Raw genomic sequence first — 17,668 nt, forward strand, 5'->3', positions numbered from 1 at the left:
CGTCACCTTCCACCATGATTGTAAGCAGCCCAAAGCTTCACCAGAAGCAAAGCAGCTACCAGTGCCATGCCTCGTGTACACCCTGCAGAACTGTGAGCCAATTAAACCTCCTTTCTTTATAAATTACCCAGCCTGAGGTATTTCTTTTTTTTCTTTTCAAAACATTTTTTTTTTCAATTTCATGGAAAAGAGGTTTTTCATTTTTCCAAAAATCATACCAAGGTAAAGCAAAGTTCTAGTTGATGCAGGTGCGTTGTATAGGCATTAGCAGTACCGCCCTCATTATGCACTCATTAGACAGTAGTGCAACCCCAAGAAAAGGATGGTTAGGTATTTCTTTATAGCAATGCAAGAACAGCCTAGCACATGATGATATTAAGCAATGGGAGAACAGTGGGCATTAGAAGACACAGATCAGATCAGAATCTACCTCTGTGGCTGGATGCGGTAGCTCACACCTGTAATCCCAGTACTTTGGGAGGCTGAGGCAGGCAGGTCACCTGAGGTGAGGAGTTTGAGAACAGTCTGGCCAACATGGTGAAACCCTGTCTCTACTAAAAATACAAAAAATTAGCTGGGTGTGGTGACGCACACCTGTAATCCCAGATACTTGGGAGGATGAGGCAGGAGAATAGCTTGAACTGGGGAGGCGGAGGTTGCTGTGAGCTGAGATCACACCATTGCACTCCACCTGAGCGACAGAGCAAAACTCCATCTCAAAAATAAATAAATAAATAAATAAATAAATAAATAAATAAATAAGTAAAAAGAATCCACCTTTCTCAGATCCTGGCAATGTGGTTTCCAGCAAACCCTTAACCAGGAGGATTCAGTTTCTTTTTCCTTAAAAAGGATCCTATTAATATCTTCCTCTGGCCATTCGTTGAGAACATTAAATTAAATAACATTTGAAAACACTGGCAGGCTGGTCACGGTGGCTCATGCCTATAATCCCAACAGTGTGGGAGGCCAAGGCCAGTGGGTCACTTGAGCTCAGTACAGTGAGACAGGCCTGGGCAACATGGTGAAACCCAATCTCTACAAAATATTAGCCGGGTGTGGTGGTGTGTGCCTATAGTCCCAGCTACTCAGGAGGCTGAGGTAGGAGAACTGCTTCAGCCTGGGAGGCAGAGGTTGCAGTGAGCTGAGATTGGACCATTGCACTCCAGCCTGGGCAACAAAGCAAGATCCTGTGTCAAGAAAAAGAAAAAGAAAAGAAAGCACTGGCAGAGTGCTTAGCATGAAGAATTTTGATACAGTAAGAATAGGAATACTAGGTACCTGAGAGGAGAGGCAGAAAATGTCAGTGGACTAAGTGGAGTGAAAAAGAGATGAGGAAACAGGATGAGAAAACTCTAAAAGCATGCACACTTAGGTAGTGCAGAACTGTTTTTGTCCAACTATTAAACAGCACAACCCTAAATTCCTCTCACACTCCTGATCTTTTGTTTTAGTGTTCAGGATCTCATAGTAAATATGCAAAATTTTATATTCATTTGATATTGGTTGCTGTGATACTTATTGCAGATCTCTTCTTGTCTATATTTTCAAAATGTATTTTTTGTAGCGATGGGGTTTCTCCATGTTGGCCAGGTCAGTCTCAAACTCTTAGACTCAAGAGATCCTCCTACCTCAGCCTCACAAAGTGCTGAGATTACAGGCATGAGCCACTGCACCCGGTCTTACCTGCATTTAAACAAAGTTTAGTGTTTATTTTACTTTGTGGTTCAATATAGAAGATTTATTTTATCTCAGTTGCTGAAATTGGAAATCACTTGTATTTCACCAAATGAAGAGATTAGGATTTTAAGAAACTGCCGGCTGCCAAGTATTTGAGATTCATTCTTTTTTCAGTATTCGTTGCACATCCCATTCAATGTGTTACTTTGAAGATTCCATTTGATTGAACAGAGGCAGCCCATGCAGAACCCTTTGAAGAACAGGAGGGAGACCGCTGAAGCGCAGAGCAATGAAGAAAAGCAATTCTAATGCCAGAAAAACAAAGAACAAAAAAACAGAAGCACTTTGCAAACACAATAAATGATATTAATAGATTCAACCCATCTTCAGTGCTTTAATGAAATGATAATTTTTGAGGCACTTATTAAAACTCTTACATTGTCTTTTCCATTTTGTTGCTTTTGGTTTACTAAGAAGTAGAAATCTTCGGTTAGAAAAAAAATCAGAAAAGCATGTAGAACTACAAATGTCACCAATATTACAAATAGGTAGACTAAACTTTCTTTTACTTTTTCCTTTTAAGAGCTTGGATTAAGGTCAAACAATCGGAGGGGGTTTTTAGGGCTTTTTTGTTTTATTTTGTTTTGTTTTGTTTTAGAGGCAGGGTCATGCTCTGTCACCCAGGCTGGAGTGCAGTGGTGCAATCATGGCTCACTGCATCCTTGAACTCTTGGGCTCAAGTGATCTTCTTGCCTCAGCCTCCTAAATAACTAAGACTATAGGTGCACACACCATGCCTGGCTAACTTTTTTGTTTTTTTGTAGAGACATTACCTCACTAAGTTATCCAGGCTGGTCTTGATCTCCTAGCTTCAAGCAATCCTCCTGCCTTGATCTCCCAAAGTGTTGGGATTACAGGTGTCAGCCACCATGCCTAGCCACAATCTGGGTTTTTGAATTTCAAATTTACTTTTTGAATTTCAAATTTACTGCATGCCAAGTATGTGATATTGGGCAGTCACTGGAGTTTCATGTTCTCTCCTTGTCCTACTTTCTGGGACAGGGATACTGATCTTAGTGTACCTTGCTTGAGAAAATTTGAGTTGACTCTCTCCTCCTTGAAATACTTTCTTCCTCCAAGGACACCACACACCCCTGACCCCTTACTCTGACAACTCATTTTCAGTCTACTTCTCTGGTTTCTTCTAGTCTCTGCCACCTAAATATTGAAGGCCCCACAGTGAAGGCCTTGGTTTCTCCTTTGGTGATCTTGTCCATTCTTGTGGCTTTAAACACGATCTACATGTTATAAGAACAGGCTAACCCGATATCTATTTTGAACTCAAGACTCAACTCCAGATTCAACTGTCTACTTAGCATCTTCATTTATCTATCATCAAGGTGTTTAAGACCCAAGCTTCCTCTTCTCACAGATGTCCCATCTTAGTAAATAGTGTTGCCATTTTTCTAGTTGCCCAAAAATCTCGGTGCCATCCTTGAATTTTTTCTTTCATTCCTCACATCTACTCCATCAGGAAACCCTATCCATCCTACCTTCAAAATATATTCAGAAATTGAATCACGTCTTACCACCTCAACTCAACCGCCTAGCTCAAACCACAGTCATCGCTTGCCTGAGTTATTACAAAAGCCTCCCAAAGGTCTGTCTTCATAGCCAGATGATCCTGCTACAACTATACTTGTCTGCTCCAAATCTACCAGTGGCTTTCCATTCCCACACACAACAGGAGTCTGAGTCACTATAATGACCTAGGAGGCCCCACCTGATTTACCTCTTCTGTCCCAGTATCCTCCCCACTAATCACTCAGCTCCAGACACTGGAAACCTCATAAGCACCCCAGGATCTTTGCTCCTGCTGTTCCCTTCTGAATTGTTCATTAGCACGATACCTCTCAGAATTCCTATTGCCTCCTATTCGGCCCTCCCCAGCCATTCCATGTAAATGACAAACCTCCTCCAGCCCTATGCATTCTAGTCTCCTCTGATTTGCCTTTCTTCACAACACTCACCATGAACATACTGCACATCTTACTTATTAATCTTGTTCATTGTCTGTCAGTCACTACAATATAAGATCCAGAAGGACAGGAATGGTGTCTACTCTGTTCCCTATAAACCTTTAATGCTTAGAACAGTGCCTGGCACATAGTAGGTGCTCAATAAATATTTGTTGACTGAATGAATGAACAATAGATAATGGCCCAATCTATTCATTCCATCTGCTTCTCATGAGAGAGAAAACAGTAATTCATGAAGGCAAAGAGCTTTCAGATCTCAATGTGGTTTCTGAGGCTCTTCCTCAACACTCCATTATTTAGTCGTCACCATTGTTGTTTTTCTCTAAACTGCCACTCTATAATTGACAAGAAAGCAATGACATAATGTAAAATTATGTGTTTTTATTTTCATCTATGCAGCTTTGTTTTATTTTCTAGGACCACTCCAACAGTCATTGGAGTCATTGAAAAGACAGTCATTTTCAACCATCTTCTTTGCTTTTGACTGAAACCCTTTCTTCAAATACTTTCATGTGGCAGAGTTAATAACACCTCAGTGGGCGAACACTATCCTTCATTTCTCTGGGGGGAAGTATTTTTAGCCACCACACTAATTAGATAGCTCTCTGGCTGATAATGGGGCAGACTAAGGGTGTAGCATGTTAAAGAAAATGAGCAAACAAACAGGTGCAATCAACTTACAGAATATTAATTAAATGTCTTTTTTTTTTTTTTGAGATAGAGTCTCACTCTGCTGCCCAGGCTGGAGAGCAGTGGCATGATCTCGGCTCACTGTAGACTTGACTTCCTCCACTTCCCAAGCTCAGGTAATCCTCCTGCCTCAGTACCCCCCAAGCAGCTGGGACTACAGGCGTATGCCACCATGCCTGGCTAATTTTTTGTAGAGATGAGGTTTCAGCATGTTGTCCAGACTGACCTTGAACTCCAGGGCTCAAGTGATCTGCCCACCTTGGGCTCCCAAAGTGCCAGGATTACGCGCATGAGCCACTATGCCCAGCCAAATATCTTTATAATAATACTAATAAACTGCCAGTAGGAAGTTTGGCATAATGTGTCACTTCAATTATAAATCACAGATGGTTTTACTTGATATAGTCAGCTAGAGATAATCCACAGGGGGAAATTTTATTTATTATTATTTTAAATGCTATTAAATTTTGTTTTTATCTAGCCTGCTAATTTTCTGAATGAAGCTGTAGTTGGCATTTCATTGATTTGGCTGTGTCCACACCCAAATCTCATCTTGAATTCTCACGTGTTGTGGGAGGAACCCAGTGGGAGGTAATTGAATCATGGGGGCAGGTCTTTCCCACGCAGTTCACATAATAATAAGTCTCACAAGATCTGGTGGTTTTAAAAAAGGGACTTTCCCTGCATGAGCTCTCTCTGTTTGCCTGCTCCCATCCATGTAAGATGTGACTTGCCCCTCCTTGCCTTCCACCATGATTGTGAGGCTTCCCCAACCATGTGGAGCTGTAAGTCCATTAAACCTCTTTCTTTTGTAAATTGCCCAGTCTTGGGTGTGTCTTTATCAGCTGCGCAAAAATGGACTAATACAGCATTTACCACAGTGTCTGACTTATATAACTGTGGCAGAGCCTAGTAATTATCTGTTCAACTTCCATTCTCAAATTCTTACTTCCTAACAGAACCCGTACATCATTGATGATAGCAATTCTACCAGTAAAAAGATACATTTCCAGCCTCCCTTGCAGCTAGGTGTGGTCATGTGACTGAATTCTGTCCAATGAGATATACACAGAAACTGGTACAGGTATTTCCAAGCTGTCTTATTAAAAAGTGGGGACAGACAAATGGAGAATATTTTCCTCCCTCTTCCTCCTTCCTGCTGACTGAGAAGTGAGCATGACATCTAGAGCTCCAGCTCCTATCTGAAACCATAAGGTGACCTGGAAGATAGAAGTTGTGCACTGAGTATGGTGAGCAGAAGACAGAAGAGCCCACATATCTGATGATTTTGAGGAGCTGCCTTGGATCACTTTCCTCAACTTCTTTTACCTGAGAGTCATGTTCTAATATCACTGTTCTTGCAGGTTCTGCTATTTGTGTTTGAATTGATCCTAATGGATGTAATAGGTAATCAGAAAATTTTTTTTCAGAGAATGGATGGAGTACATGCATATGGTGGTTATAGTAGTCTGCTCAGGCTGCCATAACAAAATACCACAGACTGGGTGGCTTAAACAATAGAAATTTATTTTCTCACAGTTTTGGAGGCTAGGAGTCTAAAATAAAGGTGCTGGTAGGGTTGGTGTCTGGTGAGACCTCTCTTTCTGGCTTGTAGATGACCATCTTCTTGCCATGTCTTCACATAGCCTTCCCTTAGGCTCATGCAGAGAGAAGGAGAGAGAAACATTTCTGCTATCTCATTCTCTTTGTATAAGGACATTGATCCTATCGAATTAGGTCCTCACCCTTATAACCTCACTTAATCTTAGTTACTTCCCTTAAGTCCCTATCACCAACACAGTCACATTGGGACTTAAGGCTTCAACATATGGATTTTGGGGGACACAATTCTGTCCATAACAGCAGTCATCTATTGTCTCACCAGTTCTCCTCTTCTAGGACCTGCTCTTTTCCTCCTATCCACATGTTCCTTCAGTATCACTCTGATTAGCTAGCAGCAGTTGATTGGTGTGAAGTATACACCTGATCCAAGCTGGACCAATCAAAGATTTTCACTAGGAATTTTACAATTAGGCCTGAGAAAGAGACAGACTCCCTCCAGTGACAGAATGTTGGGTGGCAAGTTCAGAAGCTGTCAGTCTTGTTTTTCTCCATGTGACCAGAATAAAAGGAAGATGGCCCATAGACACAGAATAAGGAGAATAATAAACAGATCCACAGAAAAGGACAGAGAAATGATGGAATGAGAACCTGAATGCATTAGAATCCCTTGCTTTAATTGTTAACGGGGTTCATATTCATGACTCATGACCCATGAGAAACTTTATAATATAGCCTTCTTTTTTCCTTAGCTCCTTAGAGTTGGGCTTCTATTATTTTCAATTTAGAGCCCTAGCTAATACAACTCTCCAAATTAAAAAAAAAAAAAAAAAAAAAAGAAAGAAAGAAAGAAAAGAAAAGCTTTGTATTTTTAGGCTCTTAGAACTTACATTATTGTCTTTTAATAATGGTTAGCAACAACCAATGGTGTTTGTTTTATCTTGTAAGCTAAATTATCTGAAATTAGGTAGGTACTAAAGTGGAAATAAATATTTGATGTTATTTTCAGTAAATTGTTACTGGAGTTAAACCTCATGCTATCCTGACAGTTCCTCCCTACATCACCCTCTTTGCAATTGCAGATGGAAAAACTGGCAATAAATGCAATTCAGCTTGACGAAAACACCCTGAATATTAGAAACCTGTGAAGAACCACTGGATTGCCTTATCAATTCATTGTGCACCCTATTTGGAAGTCTAAAATAGAACTAAAATTCTAATACTTTTACTTGTATAAATGCTTATAATTGTCATCTTTCCATCTCAGCGATTATTCCTGGATAAATATACTGCGAATCATCTAAGAAGAGAAAAACCCCTCTGAATTACATGACTGAGTTTCAGAATGTGAGTAAAGTATGGCTAACCAAAATGTTCAAGCAAACTGATGCAAATTTTCTTTCCTATGACTGTGTAAGCAAAAATCTTTTGCACGATACTAAGTTTGATGTGGTGTAGCATGTAAAAGAGAAAGCACCTTTATCTGTGTTTGAGTGGAAACCAGGTAACCTTGTCATAAACTGGGGAAGAAATGACTTAAGTGTCAGCTCCCACATCTCCTACTGTGAATAGTTTTTAGGGGTATTAGGTGTCATAACCACGAACACACAAACTCAACAGAAACTAAATCTCAGTGCACAAAGAAAATGTATCTGCTATGAATTCATATTGGGCTCTTCCCACACATTATTTAATTTAATCTTCCAAACAACCTGTGAGGTAGATATTATTATCACCATTTTACACTGAGGAAATTGAGTCAGAGTGATGCTTTTTCTTGCCCCGCACCACTTACGTCATAAGTGGTGGAGCTGGTTTTGAATGTATTCACTTCACTCGCACCCCATGTGTCTGTGCTGTACTATGAATTCCTCAAGGGATGGGTACTGGTATTTAACTTGTGTCTTTAAATTGTCATGAAGGACTGGAGGCTTCTTCTTGGTAGTAAGTAATAACGTGTACAATACCAAGAATATAGCGGTTGTACTCAAGAGTATATTAAAGTCAGCAGGTGTGTGTAATAGAGGAGTTACAAAAGACATATCCATGAAACATGCTCAGATTCAGCAGTAATAAATTGTTTAAAAACTAGGCTTGAGAAAATGATAAGGCTATTTATGACAAACCGATAGCCAATATCATAATGAATGGGCAAAAGCTGGAAGCATTCCCTTTGAAAACCAGCACAAGACAAGGATGCCCTCTCTCTCCACTCCTATTAAACATAGTATTGGAAGTTCTGGCCGGGGCAATCAAGCAAGAGAAAGAAATAAAAGTGTATTCAAATAGGAAGAGAGGACGTCAAATTGTCTCTGATTGCAGACGCCATGATTGTATATTTAGAAAACCCCATCATCTCAGCCCAAAAACTCTTTATGCTGATAAGCAACTTCAACAAACTCTCAGGATAGAAAAATCAATGTGCAAAAATCACAAGCATTCCTATACACCAATGATAGACAACCAGAAAGCCAAATCATGAGTGAACTCCTATTCACAAACTACAAAGACAATAAAATATGTAGGAATATGATTTACAAGGGATGTGAAGTACCTCTTCAAGAACTACAAACCACTGCTCAAGGAAATCAGAGAGGACACAAACGAACGGAAAAACATTCCATGCTCACGGATAGGAAGAATCAATATTGTGAAAGTGGCCATACTGCCCAAAGTAATTTATAGATTCAATGCTATTCCCATCAAGCTACCAGTGACTTTCTTCACTGAATTAGAAAAAGCTACTTTAAATTTCATATGGAACCAAAAAAGAGCCTAAATAGCCCAGACAATTCTAAGCAAAAAGAACAAAGCTGGAGCCATCATGCTACCTGACTTCAAACTATACTACAAGGCTACAGTAACAAAAACAGCATGGTACTGGTACAAAAACAGATACATAGACCAATGGAACAGAACAAAGACCTCAGAAATAACACCACACATCTACAACCATCTGATCTTTGACAACCTTGACAAAAAAAGCAATGGGGAAAGGACTCGCTGTTTAACAAATGGTGCTGGGAAAACTGGCTAGCCATATGCAGAAAACTGAAACTGGATCCCTTCCTTACACCTTATACAAAAATTAACTCAAGATGGATTAAAGACTTAAATGTAAAACTCAAAAGCATAAAACCCTAGAAGAAAACCTAGACAATACCATTCAGGTATGTGCAAAGACTTCATAATGAAAACATCAAAAGCAATGGCAACAAAAGCCCAAATTGACAAATGGAATCTAATCAAACTAAAGAGCTTCTGCACAGCAAAATAAACTATCATCAGAGTGAATAGGCAACCTACAGAATGGGAGAACATTTTTGCAATCTACCCATCTGACAAAGGTCTAATATCCAGAATCTACAAGGAATTAAACAAATTTACAAGGAAAAACAAACAACCCCATCAAAAAGTGGGTAAAGGATATGAACAGACACTTCTCAAAAGAAGACATTTATGTGGCCAACAAACATATGAAAAGAAGCTCATCATCACTGGTCATTAGAGAAATGCAAATCAAAACCACAATGAGATACCATCTCACACCAGTTAGAATGGTGATCATTAAAAAGTCAGGAAATGAGATGCTGGTGAGGCTGTGGAGAAATAGGAACGCTTTTACACTGTTGGTAGGAGTGTAAATTAGTTCAACCATTATGGAAGACAGTGTGGCGATTCCTCAAGGATCTAGAACCAGAAATACCATTTGACCCAGCCATCCCATTACCGGGTATATACCCAAAGGATTATAAATCATTCTACTATAAAGACATCTGTACATGTATGTTTATTGCTATTTACAATAGCAGAGACTTGGAACCAACCCAAATACCCGTCAATGATAGACTGGATAAAGAAAATGTGGCACACACATACCATGCAATACCATGCAGCCATTAAAAAGAATGAGTTAATGTCCTTTGCAGGGACATGGATGAATCTGGAAGCCATCATTCTCAGCAAACTAACACAGGAACAGAAAACCAAACACTGCATGTTCTCACTCATAAGTGGGAATTGAACAATGAGAACACATGGACACAGGAAGGGGAACATCCCACACCGAGGCCTGTCAGGGGGTCAGGGGCAAGGGGAGGAAGAGCACAGGTTGATAGGTGCAGCAAACCACCATGGCATATGTATATATATGTAACGAACATGCATGTTCTGCACGTGTATCCCGGAAATTAAAGTAAAATTAAAAAATTTTTAAAAATTAAAAAATAAAAATAAATTAAAAAAAAATAGGCTTGAGAGGAAAGTGTGAGTAGTCACCACCACCAGCACAGCAGTGTCAGAGCCGAGAGGCGATACTGGCCACTGCCCCTGCCTCCCGCCTGCCTTCAGCTGCCTCCATCCTCAGACCTGTTCCAGCAATCTCTTAAAATTATGGGTTAGGCTGGGCACGGCAGCTCATGCCTGTAATCCCAGCATTTTGGGAGGCCAAGACAGGTGGATCACCTGAGGTCAGGAGTTCAAAACCAGCCTGGCCAACGTGCTGAAACCCCGTCTCTAGCAAAAATATAAAAATTAGCCAGGCATAGTGGTGCAGGCCTGTAATCCCAGCTGCTTAGGAGGCTGAGACAGAAGAATGTCTTGAACCCCAGAGGCAGAGGTCACAGTGAGCCAAGATGGTGCCACTGCACTCCAGCCTGGATGACAGAACGAGACTCTGTCTCAAACAAACAAACAAAATCATGGTGGATTACTATGAAGCTCTAGGAGTGCGGAGACAGGCCTCACCCGAGGATATTAAAAAGGCACACCAGAGACTGGCACTGAAGTGGCACCTAGATGAAAATCCTGAGAATAAAGAAGAAGCAGAGAGAAAATTCAGACAAGTAGCTGAGGTGTGTGAGGTGTTGTCAGATGCTAAAAAACAGGACATCTATGACAAATATGGCAAAGAAGGATTAAATGGTGGAGGAGGAGGTGGAAGTCATTTTGACAGTCCGTTTGAGTTTGGTTTCACATTCTGTAACCCAGATGATGTTTTCAGGGAATTTTTTGGTGGAAGGGACCCATTTTCATTTGACTTCTTTGACGACTCTTTTGAGGACTTGTTTCAGAATCAAAGGGGTTCCCGTGGAAGCAGAAGCCAAGGGTTGGGGTAGTTTTTCTCCACATTCAGTGGATTTCCATCTTTTGGATGTGGATTATCTTCTTTTGATACAGGAGTTATTAATACTTCATTTGGGTCACTAGGTCACGGGGGCCTCGCTTCATTTTCTTCCACATCATTTGGTGGTAGTGGGATTGGCAACTTCAAATCGATAACACTTCTGCTAAAATGGTTAATGGCAGAAAAATCACTACAAAGGGAATTGTCAAGAATGGTCAAGAAAGAGTAGAAATTGAAGAAGATGGCCAGTTAATGTCTTTAACAACAAATGTTAAGGAGCAGCTGCTGCACTTGGATAACAAGTAATTCAAGGCATCCACTTAACAGAAATGTGAAACTATAACAAGAACCATCTGAGGATTAACAGAAACTTTTTCTGTAGATTTCAAGGTAACTTGCCTTTCAGAATAATTGCACCTAAAGTATTTATAAACAGCTAATCGGAACCTCTATTTGTCATAGACTTTTGAGTTTATTGTTGGGACCCTTAATAGGACTTTTTTTTTTTTGTCTTTAAAATTATTGTAGGCCAGGTGCAGTGGCTCACACATGTAATCCCAGCACTTTGGGAGGCCAAGGCAGGTGGATCAAGTGAGGTCTGGAGTTCAAAACCAGCCTGGCCAACATGGTGAAACTCCGTCTCTACTAAAAATACAAAAAACTAGCCAGGTGTGGTGGCAGGCGCCTGTAATCCCAGCTACTTGGGAGGCTGAGGCAGAAGAATTGCTTGAACCTGGGAGGCGGAGGCTACAGTGAGCCAAGATCACACCATTGCACTCCAGCCTAGGTGACAGAGCAAGACTCCGTCTCAAAAAAATATATATTATTGTAAATATCTGTATGCTTTTTGCTTTTTTATTAAATGTACTCCAAGGTGAGCCTTGACTCTTTAGTGTAGGACAAGATTGTGCACTAACACCAGCATGGATCTGCTTTTCCATTGTGTCTGAAATGTGAGCCACATAGTGTTGGCCCGCTGTGAGGTCAACATTGCCAGGGCGAATCTTCTACAGAACTAAATTCGTTTTTTTTCAGTATGTAGTAGTAAAATATATTAGTAGTAAAATATATTAATGCATTAATGGTAAAACATTTCTGGTTTAATATAAATTAAGGGTGTTTTCTAGCTGAGTCTGAATCCTGGCAACTTAGTCTTGACAATTGTTTAAATATGTGATGTTAAGCTTAGGTTTATAAAAGGAAAACTGGTAAACTGGGTCTTTGACATTTGCTTTTTTTTTAAAAGAAAATAAATGCAAATGTGTTTGGTGCAAATAAATAAACAAATAAAAACTATGTTTGACCACTGAACACAATGTATAATCCAGGACTGACTCCTATGCTGAGGGTGAATGTGATGAGAGATTCTCTCTCAGGGATACTATTGAGGCATTCAACAAAATTTGAATATGGACTATAGATTATAAAAAGAAATTTGGTATCAATGTGAAATTTTCTGCATTTGATATCTCTGCTATGGATATTTTGAAGCATATTTTTATTAATATGAAAACACACTGAAGTATTATAGCAAAAGGGTCATTATATATTCAAGCAACCTCTCTTGGATGGTTTAGGGAAAAAAATTATATCTCTAAACAGAGAGAATGAGAGAGAGAATAAAACAAATGTGGTCAGGCGTGGTGGCTCATGCCTGTAATCCCAGCACTTTGGGAGGCCAAGATGGGAGGATCGCTTGAGGACAGGAGTTCAAGACCAGCCTGGTCAATACAGCAAAACCTTGTCTCTATTTAGAAGAAAAGAAAAGAAAATGTGGCAAAATGTTAAAAATCGCTAATCGGGTAAAAAGTATAGGAGAATTATTTGTGTGTATTGTTTTCAGTTTTTCTGGAAGTTTAAATTATTACAAAAGATAAGGTTCATTAGAAAGACCACTATCCTTAGACTCAGGAGTCCTGGTTTCAGGTTCAGATTTCCCATTATCCATCTGAGTGACATTTGTCATTTTACATAATTTCTCTGGACCATGCCCCTCTTTGGTAAAATACGAAAGTTATTTGTTTTAACTGTGGATTGGCATTCCATTATAGAAACAAATAGCTCACTCATTCCTCTAAACTGAGTGGTTTCTACTTCTTCCCTGTTATGAGTCGTGCTGCAGTGAACGGCTGTATTCATGGTTCCCTGTGCTCACGTACAGGTGTGTGTCCCAGGGCACAGCCATGTTGATCCATGTGGGTAAAATAAAAAACGTAATATCGAGTGAAAAAAAGCACACTGAAAATATATTTAATATGATTCCATTTATGTAAATTTTCAGACACTAACATACATCATAAAAGTACAAAAACATGCATCAGATTGATATACGCCGGCATCTCCTTAGAGCTTATCTCTGGGCAGAAAGGGAGGAAGAAGGAAGGAGTAGAGTGGGCTGTAGTTACATCTATAATGTTTTTTCTTCTTGAGAGAGTGAGAGATTGATCTACGGTAAGGGTGGGTTCAGCTAATGACTCTTGGTGTCTTCCAGCGCTAGTGATCTATAATCAAGTTAATTTGTAACCTTAAAATACTTTATAGCCTTTACCCTGCTTGCAAGTGTGTGTAGATTTAACAGAATTCAACAAGCATGTACTGAGAAAATTCTTTACCCAGGGCATTGAGCTACCTACAGTGAAGTCAGAGGGAAATAAAACATGGTTTGGAATACTTTGTGGGAAAGAGGACTCTGATGTGGTGTTAAAGATAAGCTTGGTTAATCATTTCCTTGAGATAATGGCACATAAGCTACAATTAAAGGAGAAAATGGACATATGAGGGAGGGAGGACTTTGTTAGAGCTATGCTTTTAGGCATATATTCCTTATATGAACATTTATTCTTAGCTTTGTTGGCTCGGGGAACGGCCTAGGAAAGTTACATTCCAGAAGGAAACATGTTATAACACATGAGAATTGATTGGTCCTCCATGAGTACAATTGAATTCTATGTATTAAAACAGCGGAAAAACACACACAAATAGAAAATAGTTTTAATCAAGGACTAGTATCCAAAGCAAAACAAAGTGGAAATTTGGTAATTATCCTGTGAATTTCTGCAATTTAACAACCAAACTGTATAATCCGAGCAAGGAGTTCATATATTGTTGTGCACACACCCTTATAGCAAAACATATCTCTCTACCTCTGAGAGTCATCTTAGGCAAATGTGAACAGAAGGATGTATCCATCAGGGCTCTTTTAGTACCAAAAAACAGAAAACCTGACTCCAATGAACTTAAATGAAACTAAAAGGTCCAAGGATAGATTTTTAACTTCAAGTACACCTTGATCCAGGAGCTCAGGCAATGGCATTATAAGGGAGCCTAAAGACCCCCTCTACCCATCTTTGGGGTTTTGGGTTTTTGATTTTTGTTGTTGTCGATTTGTTTTGTTTTTTTGAGATGAGGTCTCGCTCTGTCACCCAAGCTAGAGTACAGTGGCGCGATCTCAGCTCACAGCTCTCCTCTGTCTCCTGGGTTCAAGCGATTCTCCTGCCTCAGCCTCATGAGTAGCTGGGATTACAGGCACACACCGTTACACCCAACTAATTTTTGTATTTTTAGCAGAGACAGGGTTTTACCACGTTGGCCAGGCTGATCTTGAACTCCTGACTTCAAGTGATACCCCTGCCTCGGCCTCCCAAAGTGCTAGGATTACAGACGTGAGCCACTGCACCTGGCCCATCTTTGTTTTTAAGTGGAATCTTCTGCTGGGTCTAGGAGCTGTTACTGAACCAAACTTGGGTGGCACAGCAAAGCCAAACACTGACATCAGGATTTTCAGCTGGAGAAAATGAGGCATTTATTGCAGGGCACCAAGCAAGGAGAAGTGGCAGCTTATGCTTAAGATCAGAACTCCCTAATGGCTTAGAGGTAAGAGTTTTTAAAGATGGGGAGGCAGGCTGGGCACAGTGGCTCATGCCCGTAATCCCAGCACTTTGGGAGGCTGAGGTGGGAGGATTGTCTGAGCCCAGGAGTTCAAGACCAGCCTGGGCAACACGGCAAGAACCTGTCTCTATTAAAAATATAAATAAATAACTTAAAAAAAAAAAAGATGGGGATGCAGAGGTTACAAGCAAAATCATAAATCACTACATGGAGGTTGTATATTAATCTGACCTAAAAAGGCAGGACGTCTCAAAGTGGGGTGTGGGATGGGGGTGGCCCACAGGTCATAGGTGGATTCAAAAAGATTCTCTGATATGTGATTTGTTAGGGAAGCAAAGCTTTGTCTAAAAACTTGGCATCAGCAGGAAGAAATGTTGAGCTCTGGCCTGTGGGCATGACTTCCTTCAGGACCCTCAGGAAGAAATTTAGGACAAAGAATGGGGATCAGAGTTCAGTCCTCAGTGCCCCCTTATCTGAGGTCTATGTGCCAGCAGATGACATTTTCCATTGGGTAACGGTCCAGATTTCTGAAAAACAACTTGGGGACTGAGATGTTATCTTTAGTTTCTACATGGAGCCAAACATTTTGGGACTTTAACTTCCCTGGCTATTGTTTTAAGCTGTTATTACCTTCTTGTTTATCAGGTTGCTCATGTACTTCTCAAGGCTAGCTAGGTGCCTGGAATTTCCCTTGAAGGAACTAAAGATTTTCCTTTATTTCCATGTTTGAAGGAAGTCCCCAGGCTCCATCTCAACCAAATTGATACAAGATAGCTTAATAGGACAAAAGCATACAGGTCTTATTAATTTTACATATACATGGGGATCCTCACAAGAGAGGGAAGACCCAAAGAAATGGCCAAAGTAGAAAACTTTTATACCTTTCAGGCAAAGAATGACACATTTTGTGAAGAAATGACAAGACTGGGTCTGGGCTAGGGGCAGTAAATTCTAGGGTAATCACTAAGAGATATAGGGAGGGCTGTAAGGCTAGTGAAAGACGAGGATTATTTTAGTAAGCTTATTTATTCAGATCCATTGCAGCATCACTTCTCAGTCACGGCTAATAAGGGTTATCTTCTCATGCTAGGACAGGCAAGGCACCTTCCTTCTCTTTCTTCCTTCCTTCCTTCCTTCCTTCCTTCCTTCCTTCCTTCCTTCCTTCCTTCCTTTCTTTCTTTCTTTCTTTCTTTCTTTCTTTCTTTCTTTCTTTCTTTCTTTCTTTCTTTCTTTCTTTCTTTCTTTCTTCCTTCCTTCCTTCCTTCCTCCCTCCTTCCTTTTTCTTTTTTCTTTCTTTCTTTCTTTTCTTTCTTTCTTTCTTTCCTTTCCTTCCTTCCTTCCTTCCTTCCTTCCTTCCTTCCTTCCTTCCTTCCTTCCTTCCTTCCTTCCTTCCTTCCTTCCTTCCTTCCTTCCTTCCTTCCTTCCTTTCCTTCTTTCTTTCTTCCTTTCTTCCTTCCTTCCTTTTTCTTCCTTCCTTCTTTCCTTTTCTTTCTTTCTTTCTTTCTTTCTTTCTTTCTTTTTCTTTCTTTCTTTCTTTCTTTCTTTCTTTCTTTCTTCCTTCTTCTTCTTCCTTCCTTCTTCCTTTTCTTTTCTTTCTTTCTTTCTTTCTTTCCTTACTTTAAGTTCTGGGGTACATGTGCAGAACGTGCAGGTTTGTTACATAGGTATACAGGTGCCATGGTGGTTTGCTGCACCTATCAACCCATCATCTAGGTTTTAAGCCCCACATCTATTAGGAATTTGTCCTAATGTTCTCCCTCCCCTTGTTCCCCACCCCCTGACAGGGCCTGGTGTGTGATGTTCCCCTCCCTGTGTCCATGTGTTCTCATTGTTTACCTCCTACTTATGAGTGAGAACATGCGATGTTTGGTTTTCTGTTCTTGTGTTAATTTGCTGAGAATGATGGCTTCCAGCTTCATCTATGTCCCTGAAAAGGACATGAGCTCATTCTTTTTTATGGCTGCACCTTTCTTTATTTTTTTAAGAGATGAGATGTTACTCTGTTACTTAGGCTGGAGTGGAGTGGTGTGATCATAGCTCACTGCAGCCTTGAACTCCTGGGCTCAAGCAATCCTCCTGCCTCAGCCTCCCAAGTAGCTGGGACTACAGGTGTACACCACCACACCTGACTTGAAGGCAACTTTCTCACAGAAATTTTTATGGCTTGCTATAGGTAAGAAAGGGCAGTTCAGATGGTGCTTTCTGCAACTGCTGCTTCTCAAGTGCTTTCAGCTAGAAATAATCAAAGTGCAAGCTGAGCATTTTGGAGTGTTATATCCTTAACTTCTTAGCATTAAGACTGTTTCTCCCCATTTCTTGCCTTGTCTTTTTGCAATGTTGGCATCATTTCTAGGCTTACACATATAACTCCAGACTCAAGTCATCCTTACTGTTACAGTCCTGGAAAAACAAGACAGCCTCAGCTCAGTAGTTCCTATACAAATTCCAATGTTTAGGTTGCTTGGCATAATTGGAGTCACATGCTTATCCCTGAACTAAGTAATCATTGTTGCCAGGAAATATGGTATTCTCATTGGCCAGATCAAGTCACGTGCTTACCAGAGAAGTGATGGGGAACTAGCTCCACTTTGTGTATATTGGGGAGGAGGTGTTCTCAGTCAGCACTTCTCAAACTTGAATGTGCCTTCAAATTGCCAGGGGAGCTGTTAAAATGCAGATTCTTCCT

The 17,668-nt window shown here is 40.3% G+C and overlaps 1 non-coding gene and 1 pseudogene across 1 annotated transcript; one reads left to right on the forward strand and one right to left on the reverse strand.

Moving 5' to 3' along the window:
- Positions 1–201: 201 nt before the first annotated feature.
- LOC126945507 (U4atac minor spliceosomal RNA) lies at positions 202–327 on the reverse strand. The gene has a single exon (XR_007722467.1). It is a non-coding gene; the product is annotated as a U4atac minor spliceosomal RNA (small nuclear RNA).
- A 10,342-nt stretch (positions 328–10,669) lies between these two features.
- Positions 10,670–11,400, forward strand: LOC126943785 (dnaJ homolog subfamily B member 6-like; annotated as a pseudogene).
- The last annotated feature ends 6,268 nt before the right edge of the window (positions 11,401–17,668 follow it).

The sequence above is a fragment of the Macaca thibetana genome, chromosome 1 (assembly GCF_024542745.1).
Source record: "Macaca thibetana thibetana isolate TM-01 chromosome 1, ASM2454274v1, whole genome shotgun sequence".
Lineage (NCBI taxonomy): Eukaryota > Metazoa > Chordata > Mammalia > Primates > Cercopithecidae > Macaca > Macaca thibetana.